The sequence below is a fragment of the Schistocerca nitens genome, chromosome 4 (genome assembly GCF_023898315.1).
Source record: "Schistocerca nitens isolate TAMUIC-IGC-003100 chromosome 4, iqSchNite1.1, whole genome shotgun sequence".
NCBI classification, from domain to species: domain Eukaryota; kingdom Metazoa; phylum Arthropoda; class Insecta; order Orthoptera; family Acrididae; genus Schistocerca; species Schistocerca nitens.
In genome coordinates this window covers 407,424,349-407,438,050 of record NC_064617.1, presented here as the reverse complement: position 1 = coordinate 407,438,050, position 13,702 = coordinate 407,424,349, and the positions used below count along the sequence as shown (strand labels likewise).

Below are 13,702 nucleotides of genomic sequence, written 5' to 3'. Positions count from 1 at the left end.
TTAAGCCATTATAAAATGCTCTGGGTTTTGTGTTGCTGAGCCCAACTAACCAAAGTTATGCAAGGCACCTCCACCTTCTTTCCCTTCTCCTTTTGTTATTTAGAATCATCTGTTTGTATTGTGTTCTTTGTATTCTCTCCGTTGTGATTAATCTTAACAGTTCCTATCATCTCCTTCATGTAGTTGCTTTAAAAACTCCAGCTTCCATTTCCAGACTTTGATCCCTGATTCTTATTCAAGCTTTGCCTGCAGTCTTTCCCTTTTGCTATTTCTGCCTTTCTTCTTTCAACTTCTTGAATGGTTCAAGAAATCTCTTTGTTCAAGAAAGCCAACTTAAACACTTCAATGAATCTGAATCAATTTTACCATTACTCCAGTGGTAAACGACTTATTAATATACCTGCATGGTAGGTTTTACTGGCTCAGTCATCTAAATACATGACTTGGTTTTAAGTACCACCTGAAGCAGTTAATGTATCTAACACTATCTAAAAGTGCCAGGCTTAAGCAAGTCTAAACCCAGATTTGACTGAGCACTTTCAGACCAAGATTTATTTTTAAACCTTTCTCAAATACTACCTGTAAATCTTCAAAATGGAGGACACCCCATTGTGCATCACCTGTTTCTAATAATAGCTCTGAATTGTCGATGGAGACAAAGGCTTGACTACAGTAAGTAGTTTCAAATGGATGTTGTGGGTCGTAGGATTTATGCATAGATGAAGGGGCATGTACAGGACAGACTGGTGTAGAGAGCTGCATCAGATCAGTTTTAGACCAATCTAACTCTTAAGTTTATCATCCTGGGACTTGGGTAAATTCCTATCAAATACACTATGTGATCAAAAGTATTTGGACACCCCCAAAAACATATGTTTTCATATTATGTGCATTGTGCTGCCACCTACTCCCAGGTATTCCATATCAACAACCTCAGTAGTCATGAAACATTGTGAGAGAGCAGAATGGGGCGCTCCGGGGAACTCACGGACTTTGAACCTGGTTAAGTGATTGGGTGTCACTTGTGTCACACGTCTGTACACAAGATTTCCACACTCTTAGACATCCCTAGTTCCACTGTTTCCAATGTGATAGTGAAGTGGAAATGTGAAGGGACATGTACAGTACAAAAGCATACAGGCTGACCTCATCTGTTGACTGACAGAGACTGCCAACAGTTGAAAAAGGTTGTAATGTGTAATAGGAAGACATCTATTCAGACCATCACACAGGAATTCCAGACTGCATCAGGATCCACTGCAAGTACTACGACAGTTAGGCGGGAGGTGAGAAAACTTGAATTTAATGGTCGAGCGGCTGCTCATAAGCCACACATCATGCCGGTAAATGCCAAGGGACACCTGGCTTGGTGTAAGGAGTGTAAACATTGGAAAATTGATCAGTGGAAAATTGATCAGTGGAAAAACGTTGTGTGGAGTGACGAATCACAGTACACAATGTGGTGATCCGACGGTAGGATGTGGGTATGGAGAATGCCTGGTGAACGTCATCTGCCAGTGAGTGTAGTGCCAACAGTAAAATTTGGAGGCAGTGGTGTTATTGTGTGGTCATGTTTTTCATGGAGGTGGCTTGCACCCCTTCTTGTTTTGCATGGTACTATCACAGCACAGGCCTAAATTGATGTTTTAAGCACCTTCTTGCTTCCCACTGTTGTAGAGCAATTTGGGGATAGTGATTGCATCTTTCAACACAATCGAGCACCTGTTCATAATGCATGGCCTGTGGCAGAGTGCTTGCATGACAAAAACATCCATGTAGTGGACTGGCCTGCACAGAGTCCTGACCTGAATCCTACAGAACATCTGTGGGATGTTTCGGAATGCCAGGCCTCACCGACTGACATCAATACCTGTCCTCAGTGCAGCCCTCCATGAAGAATGGACTGACATTCCCCAACAAACCTTCCAGCACCTGATTGAACATATGCCTGAGAGAGTGGAAGCTGTCGCGAAGGCTAAGGATGGGCCAACACCATATTGTGTTCTAGCATTTCCAGTGGAGGGTACCACAAACTTGTAAGTAATTTTCAGCCAGGTGTCAGGATACTTTTGATCACATAGTGTACGTTCATGAAAATGATTGTGACCCTTAGGTGGTTGCTATGGGAGTGTTGAGGTACCTTACAAATACTTAAAAACTAGTTCTGTTACCAGTATCATTTGACTTGCACTTACCTTCTGAATTTTAAAAATCAGTTTCATTTGGTTAAAGTTTTCTCTAACTCTTCACATAATCTGTTTTCATCTGATGCATTTCAGTATGTGACTAGAAGACATTTTAAACTAATATCCATGTTTAGATCTTCCTGGTGTATCTCTCGTACTTTGTCCGTTAAAATTAAAAATCTAGATTTTAGAGTTGCAGTTGGGCATCAAAAAGCCTTTTATACAAGTCTCACTTTATACTTGCAGCCTTACTTGGATTCCTAGGGTGCACCTTCACTTCTTAGCTCTCATCCAGGCTTCTTGCTAACTATTTTCAAAATATTAACCTCACTTTTCAATAGTAATTCTGTTGGTACAGTTTCCAAAAGTTTACTGCCTAGATCTTATAAATTCTTTCTCAGCTAACTCCATTTTATTTGCTAATTTCACTTTTCCCACAATGTTCATTTAAGTCAATCTTCAGAATCTGTACTCTTTGTCCACTATGCTCAGAATCCGCAGCTGTTTGTGATTATATTTTCTAATCTAATCACTCTGTCATACAGGTTCTGCTTTTATTTCTCTTAGCTTGAACTTAAGGGTAGATAGAATGTTCTTCTCTATTTTTCAAGTCACCAACTAGAACTTTTTCTCAGAAAAGTTATTTTAGCTTTCTTTCCCACCTGTGACAGTAACAGTTTGTCTTACTATAAATTAAAGTTATCATATGGACCTCTTATAAGCAGTAAACAATCATGTAAATAAAAATGTAAATATTTATTTGTTCAGAATTTTAAATCTCTGAAATTTCTTCACCAATTGCTTTGAAATTTTGACACAATGTTGCATTTGAATATATGTGTGTTTTTTATACCTACTGGAGTGCCATCTCTTGAACATTATATAACAAAGAAACAGTGTTAGCAGAAATCTTGAAACACTTGTATTTGACTTACTTCACATATTTACCCAACACTCTAATAAACAATCAGACAGATAGAAGCTGTGTATTTTTTTAAGCAACAATCTACAGGTTTTCTGTTAAAACCAACAACAAGAAAGAAAATGCTGTGCCGAGAATATGTGGGATTTTATTTTCTTTCTTGCAGTCAGTTTTAACTACGATAGCAGAGCATTTAAACCATCAGACAAATTATTTCTTCTATGTACATGGTGATTATAATGAAAGTTTCAGTTTTGAAACACCGTAGAAAAGAACCTCAACTCAGAATGTCATCTAATCTGAACAGAATATTTACACACATCAAAAAAAGTTTTGCATCATTGCAGTTCCCAGAACTCTTGAAGATAGATGTTGACTGTTGATATTGTATCACAGACACAGTCCCTTTGACTGTTCAGAGATGTCACCAAACCCACCAAAAGATGTAAACAACCATGCATGAACAGTGCCATTTAGTCAGAGGTAGTCTGACAGCTGATCAGTTCCAGTCATTCCACCAGGAAGGAGGTACACGGCTTGTGTTGTCTGTAGTTCAACTATGCCTAGACAGTCAATACCATGGTTCGATCACATACACATTGTTACTTGCCAGGAAGGGCTCTTAACAAGGGAAGTGTCCAGGTGTCTCAGAGTGAACCAAAGCGATGTTGTTTGGACATGGAGGAGATACAGAGAAACAGGAACTGTCGATGGCGTGCCTCGCTCAGGCCGCCCGACGGTTACTACTGCAGTGGATGACCACTACCTATGGATTATGGCTCAGAGGAACCCTGACAGCAATGCCACCATGTTGAGTAATGCTTTTTGCGCAGCCACAGGACATCATGTTATGACTCAAACTGTGCGCAATAGGCTGCATGATGCGCAACTTCACTCCTGACATCCATGGCGAGGTGCATCTTTGCAACCATAACACCATGCAGCACGGTACAAATGGGCCCAACAACATGCTGAATGGACCGCTCAGGATTGGCATCACGTTCTCTTCACCGATGATTGTTGCATATGCCTTCAACCAGACAATCGTTGGAGACGTGTTTGGTGGGCAACCCTGTCAGGCTGAACACCTTAGATACACTGTCCAGTGAGTGCAGCAAGGTGGAGGTTCCCTGCTATTTTGGGGTGGCATTATGTGGGGCCAATGTATGCCGTTGGTTGCCATCCTCCGACTGATAGTGGCACCATATCGGAAGCATATTGGCGAAGCATTTGTCTTCATGGATTAAAATTCATGCCATCTTGCACATCTTGTGAATGATTTCCTTTAGGATAATGACATCGCTCAACTAGAGTGGCCATCATGTTCTCTAGAGATGAACCCTATTGAACATGCCTGGGATAGACTGAAAAGGGCTGTTTATGGGTGATGTGACCCACCAACCACTCTCAGGGATCTATACCGAATCGCCATTGAGGAGTGGGACAATCTGGACTAACAGTGCCTTGATGAACTTTTGGATAGTATGCCACAATGAATACAGGCATGCATCAATGCAAGAGGGTGTGCTACTGGGTATTAGAGGTACCACTGTGTACAGCAATCTGGACCACCACCTCTGAAGGTCTCACTGTACGGTGGTACAACACGCAATGTGTGGTTTTCAAAAATGGTTCAAATGGCTCTGAGCACTATGGGACTCAACTGCTGTGGTCATAAGTCCCCTAGAACTTAGAACTACTTAAACCTAACTAACCTAAGGACATCACACACATCCATGCCCGAGGCAGGATTCGAACCTGCAACCGTAGCGGTCGTGCGGTTCCAGACTGTAGCGCCTTTAACCGCTCGGCCACTCCGGCCAGCTGTGGTTTTCATGAGCAATAAAAAGAGCAGGAATGATGTTTATGTTGATCCCTATTGCAATTTTCTGTACAGGTTCCGGAACTCTTGGAACTGGTGGGATGCAAAACTTTTTTTTTATGTGTGTATCAAAGAAGGGGGAAATGTTAAGGAACAAAAAAAAAAAAAAAATGAAAATTTTCTTACTACATAGTGCTGTAAGTGTCTTAACGTAAATGGATTCAGCTACAAATGACATATGGATTGCAGTATGTTGGCTATGGTGTGAGTTGCACATTAAACCGACCTTACTGTGCAATGTGTATGATTACAAGTTTGGCATTTAGCAGTTGTTAACTAACTGTTAGTTAGGTAAGCCCATCCACTGTGGCAAAGTCATATCACTTAGGATGGTTTTTAATTGTTCTGAGGCCAGAAACTGCATAAAAAGCAACAATGACATCAGAATTACTTGTCCTGAGGCTGAAAACCACATAAAAACAATAATGATATCGGTTTTTAATTGACCAGAGGCCAAACTCTGCGTAAAAAACTATATCAAAATTGGCTTTTAACTGTCCCAAGACCAAAAACTGGATAAAAAGCAACAATGAAATCAATTTTTAATTATCATGAGATTGGCACAAGACATGTTCAGTATGCTGTACGCTGTTTCCTGTCGCAACTTGAAATAAAAAAATAACGTTCCACAACAGGTCAGAGTGTCTCAAGGGTAACATTCAGAATGTGTTGTGCAAGGTGTGCCTTCAGCTCAGCTACATTTGTAATTGGAGTACTGAATGCAGAATCATTCACATAACCCCACAGCCAGAAGTCACAGAAATTAAGATCAGGTGATCTGGAAGGCCAGGCTGTGGGAAATGATAGCTGATAAGTCCAGCATTTTCAAACTGCCTCTGCAGCAACTGCTAAACTGATGGTGCAGTGTGCAGTGGAACACCATCTTTCAAAAAAATATGATCCTACCCACACATCCATGCTGTTTGAAGGCTGGAATGATGGTGTGCAATGGACTCTCACAGCATTTACCAGTGATGGTACAGGTAACATCTCCTCAAAAAAATAAGGTCCCACGATAAATGATGCCATCAACCTGCACTACAGCTATATTTGCAGAATGAAGTGACGCCACTTGATGAGCATGTGGATTTCCATTGCACTTATTCTGCAATTCTGTGTATTGACATGTCCTTGGATATGGGAGTGGGCTTCGTCTGTCCACAGAACGTTTCATGGCCATTCAAGGTCCACTTCCACGTGAGCAAGAAATTCTAGAGCAAACATTTGTCTTACTTGCAGGTCAGCATGAAGCAACATCTGAACGTGGGTAATTTTGTTTGGATAGCAATGTAGGATGTTTTGTAGAATTTTATGCGCCCTGCTCACAGGCATGTCTGAAGTTATGGCAATTTCTCATGCACTGCATGTTTGCCCACCACTGCTCGACCCATCATGCAATGCTGTGGGCACACCTTCTACTGACATTGTATCAATTGCCACATTGCATTTTGAAAGAACCTGACTTTTCACATTTTGTACTCATTTTCTCCAGATCCTTAGCAGTCATTGGACCAGTGCCTTTTTTCTCATACTCTTGATTGTACAGAACTTCTGCGGAGCTACTGGTGCTTTGTTTTGTAGAATTTTATGCACCCTGCTCACAGGCATGTCTGAAGTTTTGGCAATTTCCCATGCACTGCATGTTTGCCCACCACTGCTTGATCCATCTTGCAATGCTGTGGGCACACCTACTGACATTGTATCAATTGCCACATTGTATTTTGAAAGAACCTGACTTTTCAGATTTTGTACTCATTTTCTCCAGATCCTTAGCAGTAATTGGACCAGTGCCTTTTTTTTCATACTCTTGATTGTACAGAACTTCTGCAGAGCTACTGGTGCACAGACACTGTTCATGTAAAAGAGCTTTATGAGCAGTAGAGTATGTTCCTGCCTTGAGAGAGTCCTGCCAAGCTTCTCAGGTGCCAACAGAAACAGCCATGTGCTCAACGTCTTTTATTTTGCATATTCTGCTGCTTAAAGCATCAATTTTTTTTTCATAACAATTCCCTCTTCTTTGATAATCTTCTATTCAAATTTTATGTCATTCTGAACAATGTTTCTTTATTTTAGAGCCTTTTGAAACAGTTATTTTAATTATAATCATCCTGCTTATTTGTTTTCATTACATATAATTGTAAGCAAGATACATTAAAAAAACATACTGTTTTGTTTTCTTCATCACGATCAGTTTTAACAGGATACAGGGAAGTTGCATTTATGGTTTATTACCATATGAATAGAATACTACTATGGAATCGGAACTGTCTGATGTAATTGTATGTGTTCACAGATGAAAACTATGCAAAATACTGTCATTGAAGCCTTTGTCCTCACAGATCCAGCAGCTGGAGAGGTCTCTCTCACAACGTGAAACCAGTGATCCCAACTGATTTGCCCTTACATTCCAGATCCTTAGCAGTAATTGGACCAGTGCCTTTTTTTTCATACTCTTGATTGTACAGAACTTCTGCAGAGCTACTGGTGCACAGACACTGTTCATGTAAAAGAGCTTTATGAGCAGTAGAGTATGTTCCTGCCTTGAGAGAGTCCTGCCAAGCTTCTCAGGTGCCAACAGAAACAGCCATGTGCTCAACGTCTTTTATTTTGCATATTCTGCTGCTTAAAGCATCAATTTTTTTTTCATAACAATTCCCTCTTCTTTGATAATCTTCTATTCAAATTTTATGTCATTCTGAACAATGTTTCTTTATTTTAGAGCCTTTTGAAACAGGATCCATATTCACCTACTATGTTTCCTTCTCTCCCTTTTCCTACTGACGAATTCCAGACACCCATGACTATTAAATTTTCGTCTCCCTTCCCTACGTGAATAATTTCTTTTATCTCGTCATACATTTCATCAATTTCTTCATCATCTGCAGAGCTAGTTGGCATATGAACTTGTACTACTGTAGTAGGCATGGGCTTTGTGTCTATCTTGGCCACAGGGAAGTTGCATTTATGGTTTATTACCATATGAATAGAATACTACTATGGAATCGGAACTGTCTGATGTAATTGTATGTGTTCACAGATGAAAACTATGCAAAATACTGTCATTGAAGCCTTTGTCCTCACAGATCCAGCAGCTGGAGAGGTCTCTCTCACAACGTGAAACCAGTGATCCCAACTGATTTGCCCTTACATTCTAAGTGACTTCAATTCTCAGTCATGGTTGTTTGCAATAACAACAAACAAGGTCAGAGTCAAAGACAGGGGGCAAGAGGAGACAGACATATTGGCGGCGGGTGTGGGGGTGGGGGTGTGTTGTTTACATTTACATTGAAACCCTCAGCTCCATAGAATTTTTAGTCCTGTCCAAAGCCTCACCTTTAGTCCTACACTCCTTTTCATGATTCCTGCAATGGAAACACTATTTTGCCACCATTCGTTCAACTCAAAGCCAACCTAATTCCAACATAGAACTCTGCCTTTCCCAGTTCGTACTGCCATCCCATTGTTATCCCCTATCCCCCCCCTACCCCCTCCTCCCTCCTAACCAACTGGTGGTCACCTTCCAGGATTTCCTCTTACCTCCAACTTGTCCACACCATCCTTCCCCAGGACCCTTCCTCAGAACACCAAAGCCACTCACCACATCAAAACAAATCCTTTCCTAATCATACTACCTGCAAAACCAGCTTCCACCATTGTTGTTATAAATCGCAATGACTCTGCCAGAAAGATCCCACCCCAGAAGTCCAACACAACCTCCAGTCCCTGCTTGAAGCCTTAGGCTCAATCCTAACTCTCCCCTGAGCCCATTTCCTCATCATTCCTATTACACTCTGCACACCCACCTTCTACACGCTCACCAAAATCCACAAATCCAGCAATCCTTGATACTTCATTGTGGCTGGTTTTGCATCCATACTGAAAGAATTTCGGCCCTCATTGATCAACACCTCAAACCAATTGCCCATAATCTAGCTTCCAATTTCAAAGATACCAGCTACTTCTACTTCCTTCACCGACTCTCCACTATGTGCACCTTTACCTCCTGGATCCCTGCTTGTCACTGTCAACACTGCACCCTTGTACACCAGCACTAGCTCTCTTAATGTCCATCTGACTCCAAACCCACTGTCTCATTCCTCATACATCTTACTAATTTTATTGTAACTCACAACTACTTCTCGTTTGAAGGGAAGGTACACAAACAAATCCATGACACAGCCATGGGCACCAGCGTAATACCTTCTATGCCATCCTGTTTATGGGCCGTCTAAGGAGGCCTCCCAAAGTGACAAACACCTAGTCTGGTTCAGGTTCATTGATGGTATCTTCATTATCTGGACGCTGGGTCAAGACACCCTATCTTTATTATTTTACAACCTAAACACCTTCTCTCCCATCTACTACACCTGGTCCTCCTCAACCCAGTATGGCACCTTAATGGACATTGACCCCCTCCTCTCTGATGGCTCTATACACACCTCTATCCACATTAAACCCACCAACCACCTACAGTGCCTGCATTTTGACAGCTGTCATCCATTTCATACCAAAATATCCCTCCCATACAGCCTGCAGTGACAAGAACTCCATTGCCCAGTATTCTGAGCATCTCACCAAGGGCTTCACAGACAGGCACTCTCCCCCACTAGAGCTAGGCTGCAAACAGATCTGTGCCGTTTCCCCTCACACCCCCAACCCTCCCACCATCCCCAAGAATCAGCCACAAAGCAGTCTGTCCTTCATCACCTAGTACCACTCCGGAGTGGAACAACTGAACCACATCATTTGCGTGGACTTGGATTACCTATCACCATGTTGGACATCCTACCCAATATTTCTCCCACCCTCCTAAATTGGTGTTCTGTTGCCCACCCAATCTCCACAACATCCTAATCCATCCGTATGCCACTCACAATCCCAACCTCCTACTACGAGGATCATATCCCTGTGGAAGACCCAGGTGCAAGACCTACTCATTCCATCCAACCAGCACTTCCTATTCCAGTCCTGTTACAGGTTTATTGTACCCCATCAGAAGCTGAGCCACCTGTGAAAGCAGTCATATCAAATACCAGCTGTACTACTGTCATTATACAGCATTTTATATTGGTGTGACTACCAAGCAGCTCTCCACCAGGATGAATGGCCACCACCAAACTGAGGCCAAGAGCAGAGTAGACCACTCTGTGTTACAGCATGCATCTTAACATAACATGCTTTACTTTGATGGCTGCTTCACTAGACAAACCATCTGGATCTCTCCCCATCACCACCAGCTTTTCTGAACTGAGCAGAAGGTAGAGCATATACACACTTGGTCTGAAAAGTCGTGAAACTGATCATTTCTTGAAATCTCTAGGCAAGTAAAATGTGTGCCAGACTGGGACTCAAACCTGGGGCCTTTGCTTTTCCTGAGCTATCACTGCACAACTCAAAAACTGCTCTGACAGCTTGGATAGCTCAGTCAGAAGAGCATTAGCCATTGAAAGGCAAAGCCCCAGGTTTGAACCTCAGTCCGGCTCACAGTTTTCACCTGCCAGGATGATCCAAATTAACATACACTTCACTGCAGAGGTACACAAACAAAGTCACATAGGACAGAATTAGAAACCATTTGTAATTTTTTTTATTGTTTAACAGATCGAAGGAGAGCTATTGCTCAAAACTTGTAATTTTCAAATGAAAATCATGTTCAACGGACAGAAAAATAAGCCTATTTTGTATAAGCATGCTATTGTAAAAGAAGGTTACTAGACATGATTTGACTTCACTCATACAGGATGTGGTATCTTTGCCATTGCGCTGCCTCACTCAATGTTACACTGTTGTGATTCTAATACCTATAGTACCCTTTGCCTCTGCCTCCACCCCCCCCCCCCCCCTCCTCTCCACCGCCCAAGAATCATGGACCCTGCTGTTAGTGCGGAGGCATGCACACCTTAGCAATACAAATAGCTGCACTCTAGATGTAACCACAACAGAGGGGTATTAGCTGAGAGGCCAGACAAATGTGTGGTTCCTGAAGAGTGACAGCAGCATTTTCAGTAGTTCCAGGCCAACAGTCTGGACGATTGACTGATCTGACCTTGTAGTATAAACCACAACGGTCTTGCTGTGTCTGAAAGCAAGGGGAGCTACAACCATAATTTTTTCTGAGGGCATGCAGCTCTGCTGTATAGTTAAATGATGATGAAATTCTCTTGGGTAAAATATTCTGGAGCTAAAGTAGTCCCCATTTCAGATCTCTGGGTGGGGACTACTCAGGAGGACATCATTGTCAGGAGAAACAAAACTGGTGTTCTACAGATTGGTGGATGGAATGTCAGATCCCTTAATCTGGCAGGTAGATTAGAAAATTTAAAAAGGGCAATCGATAGCTTAAAGTTAGATACAGTGAGAATTAGTGAAATTTGGTGGCAGGAGGAACAGGACTTCTGGTCAGGTGAGCACAGGGTTATAAATACTAAATAAAATAAGGGTAATGCAGGAGTAGGTTAATTACTGAGTAAAAAAATAGGAATGCAGATAAGCTGCTATGAACAGCACAGTGAACACATTATTGTAGCCAGTATATACATGAAGCCCACACTCATCTCAGTAGTACAAGTATGTATGTGAACTAGCTCCGCAAATGAGGAGGAGATTGAGGAAATGTAAGATGAGATAAGAGAAATTATTCAGGTAATTAAAGGAACCGAAAATTTAATAGTTATGGGGGAGTGGAATTTGATACTAGGAAAAGGAAGAGAAGGAAGAGTAGTAGGTGAATATGGACTGGGAGAAAGGAATGAAAGAGGAAGCCATCTGGTAGAATTTTGCACAGAGCTTAATTTAATCATAGCTAATACTTGGTTTAAGAATCATGAAAGAGTGTACGTGAAAGTGTACGTGAAAGAGATCTGGAGACACTGCAAGGTTTCAGATTGATTACATAATGGTTAGGCAGAGATTTAGGAACCAGATTTTAAATTGTAATACTTTTCCAGGGACAGATGTGGATTCTGATCAGAATTTATTGGTTATGAACTGCAGACTAAAACTGAAGAAACTCCAAAAAGGCAGGAACTTAAGGAGATGGGACCTGGATAAACTGAAAGAACCAGGGGTTGTAGAGGCTTTCAGAGAGAGCATTAGGGAACGATTGTTAAGAAAAGGGGAAAGGAATGCAGTATAAGAAGAGTGGGTAGCTTTGAGAGATAAAATAGCGAAGGCAGTAAAGGTTCAAGTAGGTAAAAAGATTAGGGCTCATAGAAATCCTTGGGTAACAGAATATATGTTGAATTTAATTGATGAAAGGAGAAAATATAAAAATGTGGTAAATGAAGCAGCCAAAAAGGAATACAAACGTCTCAAAAATGAGCTCGACATGAAGTGCAAATGGCTAAGCAGGAATTGCTAGAGTACAAATGTAAGGATGTAGAAGCATATATCACTAGGGATAAGATAGATACTGCCTACAAGAAAATTAAAGAGACCTTTGGGGAAAAGAGAACCACATGTATGAATAAGAAGAGCTCAGATGGAAAACCAGTCATAAGCAAAGAAGGGAAAGCAGAAAGGTGGGAGTATATAGAGGGTCTATACAAGGGCGATGTACTTGAGGACAATATTATGGACATGGAAGAGGACATAAATGAAGATGAAATAGGAGATATGATACTGTGTGAAGAGTTTGACATAGCACTGAAAGACCTAAGTCGAAACAAGGCCCCGGGTGAAGACAGTATTCCATTAGATCTACTGATATCCTTGGGAGAGCCAGCCCTGACAAAACTGCCATCTGGTGAGCAAGATGTATGAGACAGGCAAAATACCCTCAAACTTCAAGAAGAATATAATAATTCCAATCCCAAAGAAAACAGGCGTTCACAGATGTGAAAATTACTGAACTATCAGTTTATTAAGTCATGGCTGTAAAATACTATCGCAAATTCTTTACGGACAAATGGAAAAACTGGTAGAAGCCAACCTCAGGGAAGATCAGTTTGGAGTCCGCAGAAATGTTGGAACATGTGAGGCAATATTGACCCTACGACTTATCTTAGAAGCTAGATTAAGGAAAGGCAAACCTACCTTTCCAGCATTTGTAGACTTAGAGAAAGCTTTTTACAACATTGACTGGAATATTCTCTTTCAAGTTCTCAAGGTGACAGGGGTAAAATACAGGGAGAGAAAGTCTATTTACAATTTCTACAGAAACCAGATGGCAGTTATAAGAGACAAGGGGCACAGAAGGGAAGCAGTGGTTAAGAATGGAGTGAGACAGGGTTGTAGCCTATCCCCATTGTTATTCAAACTCTATATTCAACAAGAAGTAAAGGAAACAGAAGAAAAATTTGGAGTAGGAATTAAAGTCTAGGGAAAAGAAATAAAAACTTTGAGGTTTTGCTGATGACATTGTAATTCTGTCAGACAGTGAAGGATTTGAAAGAGCAGTTGAACCAAATGGAGAGTATCTTGAAATGAGGTTATAAGATGAACATCAAAGAAAGCAAACCGAGGATAATGGAATTAAATCAGATGATGCTGAGGGAATTATGTTAGGAAATGGGACACTCAAAGTAATAGATGAGTTTTGTTATTTGGGCAGCAAAATAGCTGACAGTGACTGAAGTAGAGAGGACATAAAATGTAGCCTAGAAATGGAAAGAAATAAGTTCCTCAAGAATAGAAATTTGTTGATATTGAATATAGATTTAAGTGTTAGCAAGTCCTTTATGAAAGTATTTGTATGGAGTGTAAGTGTGCATG

General features: G+C 41.2%; 1 protein-coding gene across 1 annotated transcript in view; it reads left to right on the top strand.

Annotated features, from left to right (window-relative positions):
* The window catches only part of LOC126251992 (enolase-like), a 115,238-nt gene that overhangs the window by 88,337 nt on the left and 13,199 nt on the right, over positions 1 to 13,702 (top strand). The gene's annotated exons all lie outside the window — the stretch shown is intronic.